General features: G+C 42.0%; 1 pseudogene; it reads left to right on the top strand.

Moving 5' to 3' along the window:
- Positions 1-12,760, top strand: part of LOC132394161 (very low-density lipoprotein receptor-like) — a 125,477-nt pseudogene that overhangs the window by 87,727 nt on the left and 24,990 nt on the right.

Below are 12,760 nucleotides of genomic sequence, written 5' to 3'. Positions count from 1 at the left end.
ATGGGAGATAGAAAATGCATGCCAAAAGGGCAATGTTACAATGGTCAGGGGGGATTTCAATATGCAGGTAGATTGGGAAAATCAGGTTGGTGCTAGATTTCAGGACGGGGATTTTCTAGAATGCCAACAAGAAAGCTTTTTAGAGCAGCTCATGGTTGAGCTCACTAGGGGATCAGCTATTGTAAATTGGGTGTTGCGCAATGAACTGAATTGATTAGAGAACTTAAGGTTAAAAAAAAACCCTTAGGGGACGTGATCATAATATGATCGAATTCACCCTGAAATCTAAGAGAAGCTAATGTCAGACATTTCAGTATTACAGTGGAGTAAAGGGCACTCTATTCCATTATAGCATTAGAAAAACCATTAACAGCCCTCCTTTCTGAGATCTCCCTCCCTTTCTAGATCTTTCTCTCTCCCTCTATCAGTCTACCTACTGATATCTTTTATAAACCCACTGATTCTCACAGCTACCTAGATTATACCTCTTCCCACCCTGTCACTTGTAAAAATGCCATCCCCCTTTTCTCAGTTCCTCCATCTCTGCACATCTGCTCTCAGGATGAAGCTTTTCATTCCCAAACTAATGATGCGTCGTCCTCCTTCCCTTCCTCCATTATCATTGCTGCCCTCGCATCTCTTCCATTTTGTGCACATTTACCTTAACCCTATCATCCTGCCACCACAACAGGGATAGGATTCTTCCTGTCCTCACCCACCACACTAGCCTTCGCGTCCAACACATAATTCTCTGTAAGTTCCGCTGTTTCCATTGGGACCCCACCACAAAGCACACCTTTCCATCCCCCTTCACTTTCCACTTTCCATAGGGATCACTTCCAATGTGACACCCTTGTCCACTCGTTCCATCCCACTGATCTCCCTCCTGGTACTTATCCTTGCAAGCAGAACAAGTGCCACACCTGCCCCTATACCTCCTCCTTCACTACCATTCAGGGCCCCAAACTGTCCTTCCAGTTGAGGTAACACTTCACCTGTGGGTCTACTATCCAGTGCTCCCAATGTGGTCTCCTGTATATCAGTGAGACTGGATGAAGATTGTTAGACCGCTTCACCGAGCACCTACACTCTGTCCATCAGAAAAATGGGATCTCCATGTAGCAATACCTATACCTTTTATTCCATTTGAATAGCCTCCAACCTGATGGCATGAACATCAATTTCTCGAAATTCCGGTAATTGACATCTCTCCCTACTTCACCATTTCCCCATTCCTGTTTCCCTCTCTCACCTTATCTCCTTACCTACCCATCACCTCCCTCTGGTGGCTCTCCTCCTTCCCTTTCTTCCTTGGTCTTCTATCCTCTGATATCAGATTCCCCCTCCTGCAGCCCTCTATCTGTTTCATCAATCAACTTCTCAGCTCTTTACTTCACCCCCTCTCCCTCCTCCGGTTTCACCTGGCACTTGCCACCTTGTACTTCTGCCCCTTCTCCCCCACCTCCTTTCTCTGACTTCTCCCCTTCCTTTCCAGTCCTGAAAAAGGGTTTTGGCCTGAAAATTCAACAGTTTACTCTTTTCCACAGATGCTGCCTGGCCTGCTGAGTTGCTCCAGCATTTTGTGTGTGTTGCTTTGGATCTCCAGCATCTGCAGAATTTCTGTCATTCAATGTGGTTCTTTAGTGTTATTTTCCTTCCTTCCTCAGCTTCTAACCCTAAAGCTTTGTCACATTGCTTACTATTTTTACAAAACACCGAGTGTCCAATCTCTTAAAGATCTTGCACCCACAATGTCTCCTAATGCAATTTTGAAATCCTTAGTTAACCTAATTGGACTGATATCACATACAGGTCTACATTCAAAACCCAACAAAACCTTAAGCGCTTCCTTCCTTCTTTTATTTAAATCCTGTCTACTTGCCTTCATCACCGGATGATAAGCCACTACAAACCCCAATTCATCACTTACATTTCTGTTTCTCGGAAACCGGCCATTCGCCTTCCTCCTTACAACTCCTATCGCCCAAAACCACCTCCCGTTCACTACTTCCATCTTCGTCATCTCTTCCTGCTATCTCTGCTCCCCTTCCAGCCGAGAACAACTCCCAACATCAGGCTCAGTCAAATTTCAATCCAATGTGTGATGGAAAATGGAGATGAGCGTATCAGGATCAAAACTGAGGAACCATCGAATTGCAAATCGAGAACAAATGTGTGGAAGAGTTGAAGTCATATAAAAGGAAGTAAGCAATCCCAAAAACCATCAAATTGGAGTAAAGCCTTGCAGACTTGCTACATCTGGTCAAAATGTTAGCTGTTAAACAACTAATGGAACAAAACGTCATCACAAGTATCTCATCTTTCATAATGGTAGAATGTAGCATGTGTGCAGAGGATAAGACCGATGTGTTTGCATCGACCTCTATCCTGAAATGACCCGGGGAGACACTACTTACTTTTGAAGTCCTCAGCATCACAAATACTGATCTTCAGCTAATTAAATTAATTCAATATGATACCACTCTCCCATTCTCCTCCAAAGTACGTGAAAATTTTACTTCTATGAAGTCTCTGTTCTCTGTCCAGGAACTTCCTAGAGGGTACAAAAGAGAGTTCTGGACAATTTTATACTGAAGCACTCAATCTGAATCTCAAATTAAACTGCATGTCATTGAAAATTTTCAAAACTCACTAATTTTTGGGAGAGTACCAGAAGAATGGAAAGAGAGGATGACAGAAGGCAGGGAACTATTGACTAGGAACTTTAACAACTTTTATTAACAAATTGCTAGAATTAATAATCAAAAAGGAAATACATAATCATTTAGAAAATCTGTACATAATAAAACCTAGTCGATATACTGTGATGAAAGGAAGGCATTTTTTGCCCAAATTCTTTAAGGATATGACAGGGGAACTTAATAGAAAGGTAACCTGTAGATGTAGTGTATTTTGATTTTAAAAAGTCATTTGACAAGGTGCTACATATAATCATAGAACTGTACAACATTGAAATAAGGCATTTGACCCAATTCAACCAGGCCAGTGAGTGGGCACCCTTCTGTATTAATCCCATTTCGCAGTACTTGGTCCACAACTCTCTGTGCTTAAACAATTCAAGGGCTCATCTAGACATTCCTTAAGCAAACTCAGCAATCCAATTTCAATCAACTCTCAAACATGGCATTCCAGGCACTTGCCACTTTTTGGGTGAAAAAGGATCCCTCCCCCCTCTAAATCCCTTCCTCCTTACCCTAAACCAATGGACTCAAATTTTATCTACCTCTGACATGAGCAAAATCGATCTGAAAGAAAATACATAGCACTGGAGATAATCCAAAGGAGATTCACCAGGCTAATGTCTGGCATGAGAGGGCTGTCCAGTCAAGAGAAATGAGACAGTTTGAGTCAGTACTCCATAGAGATAAAAAGAATAAAAGATGAGTTATTTTTTAGATCCTGAGAGAGCTTGACAGGGCAAGCCCCAAAATGTTTTAATTAATTGAAGAACCATGAACCAAGGGACACAGTTACAAGGAGCTGGTCATTGATAAGTGAGGTGTATTGAACATTCTTCTTGCAGAGGGTAATAGATCTCTGGAATTCTCTACTTCAGAGTGTGATAGAGATCAGATCGTTAGATATATTTAAGGTAGAGTCAGATAAATATTTGAAAGATCGACAACTTAAAGGCCATGGGAAACTGGCAGAGTAACAATCAACAAAGATCATATTGAATGACAAGCTTGGTTTGAGGGGCCAGATATCCTACTTGTGCTCCTATATTCTAGTGTTCATGTGTGTTCTGTGACTGTGGAGAACTATCATTCTTTATTATTCATACTTCCTCTGCAGCATTTGTCATGCTTGTTAATTGCATTCGTACCCAACATCTCAACACTATTGCCATTAGAAAACACATTAATATTCACATTTATCCAAATAATGTCTCATTCTACTGCTTTTTGCTTCCTTAGCACATGCTAATTTATTACTTTGCTTATCTGGCAGAATTTCTTCCAGCTAGATGGATGAATGAAAAAAAGGACAGCTATGAGGAAGGGAATGATTAGATTAGAGCAAGTTAAAAGATCTTCTACAGAAGCACAGTGGAGTGATTACATCATGGCCTGGTATGGACACACCAGTACACAAGAATGGGAAAGCCTACAATAAGTGGTGGATACAGGCCAATTCATCACAGCAAAAGCCCGCCGCACCATTGTGTACATCTGCAAATACTGCTGCTATAAGAAAGCAGCATCCATGATGAAGGACCCCCAACACCCAGGCCATTGATCTCTTCTTGCTGGAAACATCGGGAAGGAGATACCGGAGTCCTACGGCACTTATCACTTGGCATAAAACACACACAGACTTGTAACCTCCCATCCAAACCAGCAAAGCCTCCTGGGATTTCATAGGTTCCATTTTGTCACATTACATTTGACAAAAAATACAAATTTATAAAGACTTCAGGGTTAGAGAATACACACTATCCTCGTTATATGCGTCTTCAGCCTATGCGGATTCACAGTAATGCAGGGAACCTATTTCTACCAATGTCTCTTTATATGCGTCCAAAACTCACAGTTATGAGAGGAGCACCGCTTTCCCGCCAATACAAGTCACGTGCGCGCGCCTCACTATCTCACTCCCACCAGTCCCGCATTGCTTTTGGCAGGTTGTGGATGCGCGATCTTGCGCTCTTAAACTTTTTTTGGTTTTACCTACAGTACAGTGATTTTGTGCTTGAAATGTTTAACTGTGCCTCCTAAGCGTCCGATGTCATGTCTTGGGCCATCAATCGAGCGGCAGAGAACCGCTTTAACATTTGAATAAAAGTTGGAAATTATGAACAGCACGGCATCAGCTGAAGGTAACACAGCTCTGGGCCGCTAGTGCTTGACAATGCGCCAGCCCATCCTAAACATTTGGGCAGCATTCATCCTAACAGTACGTTTCCTGCCGCCTAACATAACATCGCTGATTCAACCACTCGACCAAATTGAGATCCATATCCAAGGCGTATTTTTTTCTTTACGGCGAACTATTTCAGATGCTGCAAGCAATAGACGATTTTGAAAATCCCGGGAGTGTACGAATGGTGGAAGTCGGAACCCTTGGTACAAATGCCGATGGACATGGACCCAAGCTTAGAAGGGAGTCAGCGTTTCAGTCGTTCCCTGCCGTCAACCCTTCTTCCCTACAAACAGATTTAGGCTGAAAAGCAAAATGCTGCCAAGCAAACAGCCCTCACCACTTTCTTCAAACCGGTGTCATCTCCTGCTCCTGGCAGTTCTAAGAGTTTTGTGAGTCTTCCTTCACCCCTTGCTGTGCTTGATATGATCCTGACAACCACAACCATCCACCTTATCCATGTAAAACTGCCCGACACCACAACCACCACTCATCTCCCGGAGTGAACACACCTGGTGCGTACTGTACACCCTAGTATGTTAACTTTCTGTGATTTATTATGTTGAATATTACCTTAAATTGATTAAATACAATACGAATTTTGTCTTGTACTGCTTTTGTGTCATATTGGGATGAAAATGTGAATAAATTACAGATAAAACATATTTAGGAAGCCCTCCGGAACGCATCCCTGTTTTCTCCATTTAAACAATTACTCACATTACGCATTTTCACATTATACATCGACTGCAAGGAAGGTATCCCCCGCGTGTAACGAGGAGAGGGTGTATTTCCACACTTTTTTGTTTGGTCCCCACCACAAACTGCAATGTATAAATATTTACAGCGCTGAGGATCTGATGGAGACTGTTCACTTGGTGGCGTGGCTCCACTTTGTCTTCATGATTTGGCATCTATACCATCATCTGAATCTTCTTCATTCAGCCCATTTGCTGCTGAAATGCTCATTCAAATTGTTAATAGATTTTTCTAGGTAAATCTAGGGTCCAATTTGAAAATTTCACTGTAATTATTTAATTTCATACTCTCAAAAAAATCTAAGGCATTAAGATATTAGATTTCATTTCACTAAGTACATACAGTATCACCTAACAAACTGTAAACATCCATTACTCGTTTAAAACTCATTTGTCTATCTGCTTAACTACAAACAGCACGTGATAAAGCATTAGAATACAAGGATTCAAAAGAATCAGCGCATTCGATGCTGCATTCCCAAACCATTTCCACAAAATAGTTCCGTGCAATTTGGAAACTTACTTATCTATAACCCAGACACTGACATTTTCAATCATGTAACTTTAAGCTCCACATTGAAACCTAGTCACCGAGAGAAATATTTTGGTTCCATCCAAAAGGTAAAAGATGAAAAATCAGTTAGCATCGGAGGAATTCTTGAAATTAGGGAAGAGACCAGATGACGAAAATTAATCTATTAGTTTTCATCAAGTGGTTATGAAAACCTTATTCCCGCCCCTGCTGCTGCCTGGCTCGCTCGGGTTCCTGCAGCAAATCGCTGCAGCAAATTCCCAACGTGTACGATATCCAATGGAAATAACGATATCGATAGGGTGCGTGACAGAGTCATTGCTCAACAAATCGGGATTTGAGGCGCGCAACAACCAATGGATGGTTGTTACGATCGAAAAGAAAATTGATAAAAACCAGTGGTTTGTATTTTTCCGTTTAGATGTGTTTTCCGAATGGGGGAATGGAGGCAGAAATGGTATATATTGCCCTTGGCTATGGGCTCCCGCTTTTGGATTCCTGCTTCAGGTGAAAGCAGTGACGTGATTTCATTTCGGCTGGTTATATTGCTGCTGGCAGCTTGTTCCCATTTGCCCAGCTGTGTAAATGGTAAGTAGTGTCATTTTTGTTTCTAACTGGTAGTGGCGTCAGCCGAGAGGAAATTAGCTTAAACAATATCGGGGGCGGGAAAAGCCATTTATTCCAATGGAGTCGCAAGTGAATATTAGATTGTAACATTTTCTTGTAAACGGCGCTTTAGACACCTTATAATTTTTCGATGAACTTTGATAGCCATGGTAACCATATTACCTTATTTGCAGGCAATGTAACTTGCGCTTTGTTTTCAACATAAGTTGCAAACGCTCTACTCCAAAGTCAGTAAGTCAACAGAATAAATAGGTGCCAGCACGATGCATAATCTAAAGAACGTATCAATTGATGAGTCTTTCTGGAAGAAATACATGCACCCAGCCTGCACTTTAACCTCTTGTACTGGTGTCAGTTTCTTGGTAAGCAGACTCCCAATCTATTCCTCAATTTGAATTGTGGAGTGAAAGAAAGTGAAAATAGGCTGCTGGGAAGTCAGTCTTTACCCTAGTGGCAAGATGATTCGTGTCTCATTTTCTTTCTGAAGTAACCGAATATTTTGAAATATATTTTATTTCTTCTTCACTAATTCAGCAACAAAGGAGGCGTGGGTCACGCAAGTATTAACAGTTAGAGGAAATTACATTATTAGATTCATACAAAGAATAAAACACAAACAGAAATAAACAAAATAATACTTATCAGCTTATGACTAAACTGAACTAATGTGTCCGACAGCTTCATATAATCTCCTCTTTCTCTCAGTGCTGGGTCCTGATCCAACCCACAAGAAGACTTTAACTTGCAGAGAGAAGTTGCCCCTTTTATGCCTTTCAACGTAATCACAGCACCAGGCTGTAGCTATTCCCTTGTGACCTTCAGCCAAGGCATTAAAGACAAAAACAGGAGGTTTTGCAGAACAACATTTTTTTTTACACCGTTATCTATTCTCGAAGTTTTTAAGCAGTACTTCCATTCGTTCTCGAAGGATTCCAAGTTGACACCATTTTGAGTTGCATTTTGCTCATAACCGCGGGGGGGGGGGGGTTAATATGAACTCTTTCCTTACAGAAGTGAAGTTGGATACAGTTGCTTTATGGGAGCATTAACTATGGGTGAATTGGAGCTTGGATCACAATAGGAATCATAGACTAGTCTAATTGACCTGGAAGCTGATGAAACCTGAGTGATGCAACTAGGGGGTCAAAGCCTGAGAAATGGGCACACATTTTAGGCCCTTTGGCCCTACTTTATCCTTCAACATTTTGGCTGAAAATCTTGGCTCCATCCCTCCACTCCCTTCATATCCAGAAGTCTTTCAAACTGTTTTTAAATGTATTTGCTAACTGAGCCCCCACTACCCTCCAGTGACTTCTAAAGCTTCATCACAGTCTCATCATTTCTGTGATTGTGATGTAAATGATTCAGCTAGTGGCATTGCCTTCCCTACATTCAAGACAACTTAAGACCTATAAGGAATTTGTATTATCAAGATTTCCTCCCATTCTTTCAAAATCTGGAGTGTACAAGCCGACTCTCTTGGGACAATGCCCCAGCGTGGTCTCACCAAGATCCTATGTTATTACCATATTTACCCCTACTGCTACATTCAAATTCCATTGTAAAGGCTAAGGTATCATTTGTTGCCTTATTTGGTTGCTGCACCTGTGTGTCTGGCTGTGTTATGTTTCCAAGGACATTTGTTCCCTTTGAGTATGCTCTGTTTCTGCCTCCGTAGATTGAACCACTTTGAGACAAATTTTCCTTCAGTTTTGATCCCCTGTAATTACACCTTGAAAGGGGAAGTTAAATTACTAATCACATTTAACTCAATAGATGCCTTCTGAAACTTGCTCTTCATTTGGTTATGCATCTGTTCTGGGAAGAAATGCTTACTGTGTTCTAGACCTATACAGTGCAATCCATTCTAATGGAAATGAGATGGTGCTGAAGATTGTAGATATGTTTGATGCTTGGTTCAAGACTTATTTTGTAACAGAAAAGAATGATGAATCAACATATAGGAGAGGAGTCCAGGTATGTCTCGAGAGACTGGATTTGCCATTTGTAACTAGCTTGCTGCATATTGATAACTCTTCATTTTGTATTCTGAGTTGGTGACGGTACCTGTGATCAAACTTCATAAAACATTGCTGTATTCAAGTTCAAGCTAGAAGATATTAAAGATTCTTAGAATAAGTTCAAAGTAGATGTATGTCACCATGTAATCCTGAGAGTCATTTTCTTGTGGGTGTACTCAACAAATATGGTCAAATGTGATGGCAAAATGTAGTATTAATGGCAAGACTCCTGGCAGTGTGGAGGATCAGAGTGATCTTGGCCCCGAGTCCATAGGACACTCAAAGCTGCTGTGCAGGTCGACTCTGTGGTTAAGAACGCATACGCTGCGTTGGCCTTCATCAGTCATGGGATTGAGTTTAAGAGCTGAGTGGTAATGTTGCAACTATACAGGACCTGGTCAGGCCCCACTTGGAGTACTGTGCTCAGTTCTGGTCACCTCACTATAGGAAGGATGTGGAAACTATAGAAAGGGTGCAGAGGAGATTTGTAAGGATGTTGCCTGGATTGGGGAGCATGCCTTATGAGAATAGGTTGAGTGAATTTGGCCTTTTCTCCTTGGGGTGATGAAGGATGAGTGGTTACCTGATAGAGGTGTATAAGGTGATGAGAGGCATGGATCGTGTGGATATTCAGAGGCTTTTTCCCAGGGCTGAAATGGCTAACATGAGAGGGCACAGTTTTAAGGTAGTTGGAAGTAGGTACAGAGGAGATATCAGGGGTAAGTTTTTTTTTTATAAACACGGAGTAGTGAGTGCATGGAATGGGCTGCCAGCGATGGTGGTGGAGGCAGATATGATAGGGTCTTTTAAGAGACTCCTGGATAGGTACATGGAGCTTAGAAAAATAGTGAGCTGTGGGTAACCCAAGGTAATTTCTGAAGTAAGTACATGTTCAGCACAGCATTGTGGGCTGAAGGGCCTGTCTTGTGCTGTAAGTTTTCTATGTTTAAATCTATAGAATAGAAGCTGTAACAGAATCAATGAAAGATCAACCAACTATGGTGTTCAATGACCACAAGCAGTGCAAATGGAAATATAAATAGTAATACATATAGAGGATCTGAGATGAAAAATCCTTGAAAGTGAGTCCATTGGTTGGGGGAATATTTCAATGATGGGACCATTGAAGGTTATCCCCTTTTGTTCAAAAACCTGATGGCTGTGGGGTAGTAATTGTTTCTGGACCTGGTGGTATGAGTTTTAAGGCTCTTGTGCCTTCTTCCTGATGGCACTAGTGAGAAGAGCGCATGTCCTGAGTGGTGGGGATCTCCGATGATGGATGCTGCTTTCCTACGACAGCATTCCATGTAGATGTGCTCAATGTTTGGGAGGGCTTTACCATGATGTATTGAACTGAATATTCTGCTTTTTGTAGGACTTTCTGTTCAAGGACATTGGTATTTCCATACCACAGTGTAACACAGCCAGTCAATACACTCTCCACTATAAATCTATAGAGGTTTGCCCAAGTTTTAGATGTTGTGCCAAATCTCCGCAAACTCTTAAGGAAGAGGCACTGCCGTGCTTTCTTTGTAATTGCACTTGTGTGCTGGGCACAAGATGGGTCCTCTAAATAGTAGCACCAAGGAATTTAAAGTTGCTGACCCTCTCCACCTCTTATCCTCTAATGACCTCTGGTTTCCCTCTCCTGAAGTCTATAATCAGTTCCTTGGTCTCACTGACATTGAGTGAGAGGTTATTGTTATGACACCACTTAGCCAGATTTTCAGTCTCCCCTCCTATATGCTTTGATTTGGCCCACAACAGTGGTGTTGTCAGCAAACTTGAATATGGCATCAGAACTGTGCTTGGCCATACAGTCATGAGTAGATCAAGGGGCTAAGCACACAGCTGTTTGGTGCAAATACTGATCGGGATTGTAGAGGAGGTGCTGTTGCCAGTTGGAACTGGCTGGTGTTTGCAAATGAGGAAATCCAGGATTCAATTGCACAAGGAGGTATTGAGGTAGGGTCTTGGAGCTTATTGATTAGTTTTAAGGGTATGATGGTATTGAATGCTAATTTGTAGCTAATAAAGAACATCCTGATGTATGCACCTTTGCTGTTCAGATGTTCCAGGGTTGAGTGAAGAGCCAATGAGATGGCATCTGCTGTTGACCTGTTTCTCTAGTAGGCAAATTGGAGTGGACACAAGTCACCTCTCTGGCAGGGGCTGATATGTTTCATCACCAACCTCTCAAAACACTTCGTCACTGTGGATGGAAGTGTTACTGGACAATAATCATTGAGGCAGATCACCGTGCTCTTCTGCTTGAAGCAGGTGGATAGCACACACTGCTGCATTGAGAGGGTAAAGATCTCAGTGACTGCACCAGCCAGTGGATTAGCACAGGTCTTTAGTAGGTAGCACATCAGGTCTAATTGCTTTTTGTGGGTTCACCCTCCTGAAAATAGCCTGCATGTCAGCTTCAGACTCTGAAATCTTATTATTGGTGGATGTGGGAATTTGTGATGGTTCCTCCAGGTTCTGATGGTCAAGTGAGTTCATCTTGAAGTGAAGTCCTGTTGTCTCCCATGTCACTTGATTTGACTTTATAAGAGGTGATAGTATTCAAGCCCTGCCACAACTGCCGAGCGTCCTTCGTTGATTCAAGTCTAGTCTGAGTTTCCACTTCACTTGTAAGTTGGCTTTCCAGCCATTGTACTTGGACCCCTTGTAACTTTATTGGTCTCTACACTTTGAAAACCTCTAATCTGGCTCTCAGCAAATATTGAATCTCATTTTTCAACTAGGGGTTCTGACTGGGGAAAACTTTGAATGATTTACTCGTCTACAGCTGTTTTAATAAACTCCATTACAACCATGGCAATTTCATTCAGATCTCTAATTGAGTGTTTGATCATGGCTCAGTCCACCGACAAAGCAATCCTGTGACCACTCCTTGTTGTTCTGATCTCAGGACCATTGCTCTGTAGCCTCCGCCTGTATCCGTGTGGGCAAGGAACCGTAGGCATTCCTTATCTTAGTATAACAGTGGTGTAGTATGTCAGGACCTCTAGTGATGATGGTAATTGGACAGGGTTTTCTTCAAATGAGCTTGGTTGAAGTCTTCGACTGTGGTTTAAAATGCTTCAGCATGGACTGTTTCTTGTCTGGAGATGGCATTTGGCAGTATTGTGAGCACTTGATTATACCTGGCCACTGTTGGTATGTAAACTGTGGTCAGGATTACAGAGCAGATCTCCTCGGGTAAATAGAATGAACTAGGTAAATAGAATTTTTGGAAGAATGTTTTGCAGACCACAGAACATCGGCGAGATTCAAGGCTTCAAGCAGAAGTGTTGTTCTAAATTGCACATCTTGTAATTCATTGTTATTTTTTCAGGTGACCTGGTTTGTCATCCAGATGCATTCACTTGCTCCAGTGACAGATGTGTTTCCAAAACATTTGTCTGCAATGGTGTAGATGACTGTGGTGATGGAAGTGATGAAGGCAGCTATATTCCACACTCCTGTGGCTCCCGTGAGTTTCGGTGCAATAGTTCTGAATGTATCCCCCTCAGCTGGTTGTGTGATAGGCACACAGATTGTGCTGACCAGTCGGATGAATCTCCAGACCGTTGTGGGCATGTGCTGCCCACAGTTGTGATTTGTTCTCCTACAGACTTCCAGTGTGATTCTGGTGAATGCATTCATCATCTCCGATCCTGCGATGGTGATAGTGACTGCAAAGATGGAAGTGATGAAGCCAATTGTTGTAAGTGCACTTGATCCTTTCAAGTTAAATATACAGTAATTTTTAACATCACAAACAAGAGAAAACCTGCAGATGCTGGAAATCCAAGCAGCACACACAAAATGCTGGCGGAACGCAGCAGGCCAGGCAGCATCTATGGGGAAAAAATACAGTCACCATTTTAGGCTGAGACCCTTTGGTAGGACTGGAGAGTCTTGGCCCGAAACATTGACTGTACTACTTA

The sequence above is a fragment of the Hypanus sabinus genome, chromosome 5 (genome assembly GCF_030144855.1).
Source record: "Hypanus sabinus isolate sHypSab1 chromosome 5, sHypSab1.hap1, whole genome shotgun sequence".
NCBI lineage: Eukaryota > Metazoa > Chordata > Chondrichthyes > Myliobatiformes > Dasyatidae > Hypanus > Hypanus sabinus.
The sequence above is the reverse complement of the archived record's forward strand: the minus strand, read 5'-3'. Positions and strand labels throughout refer to the sequence as shown.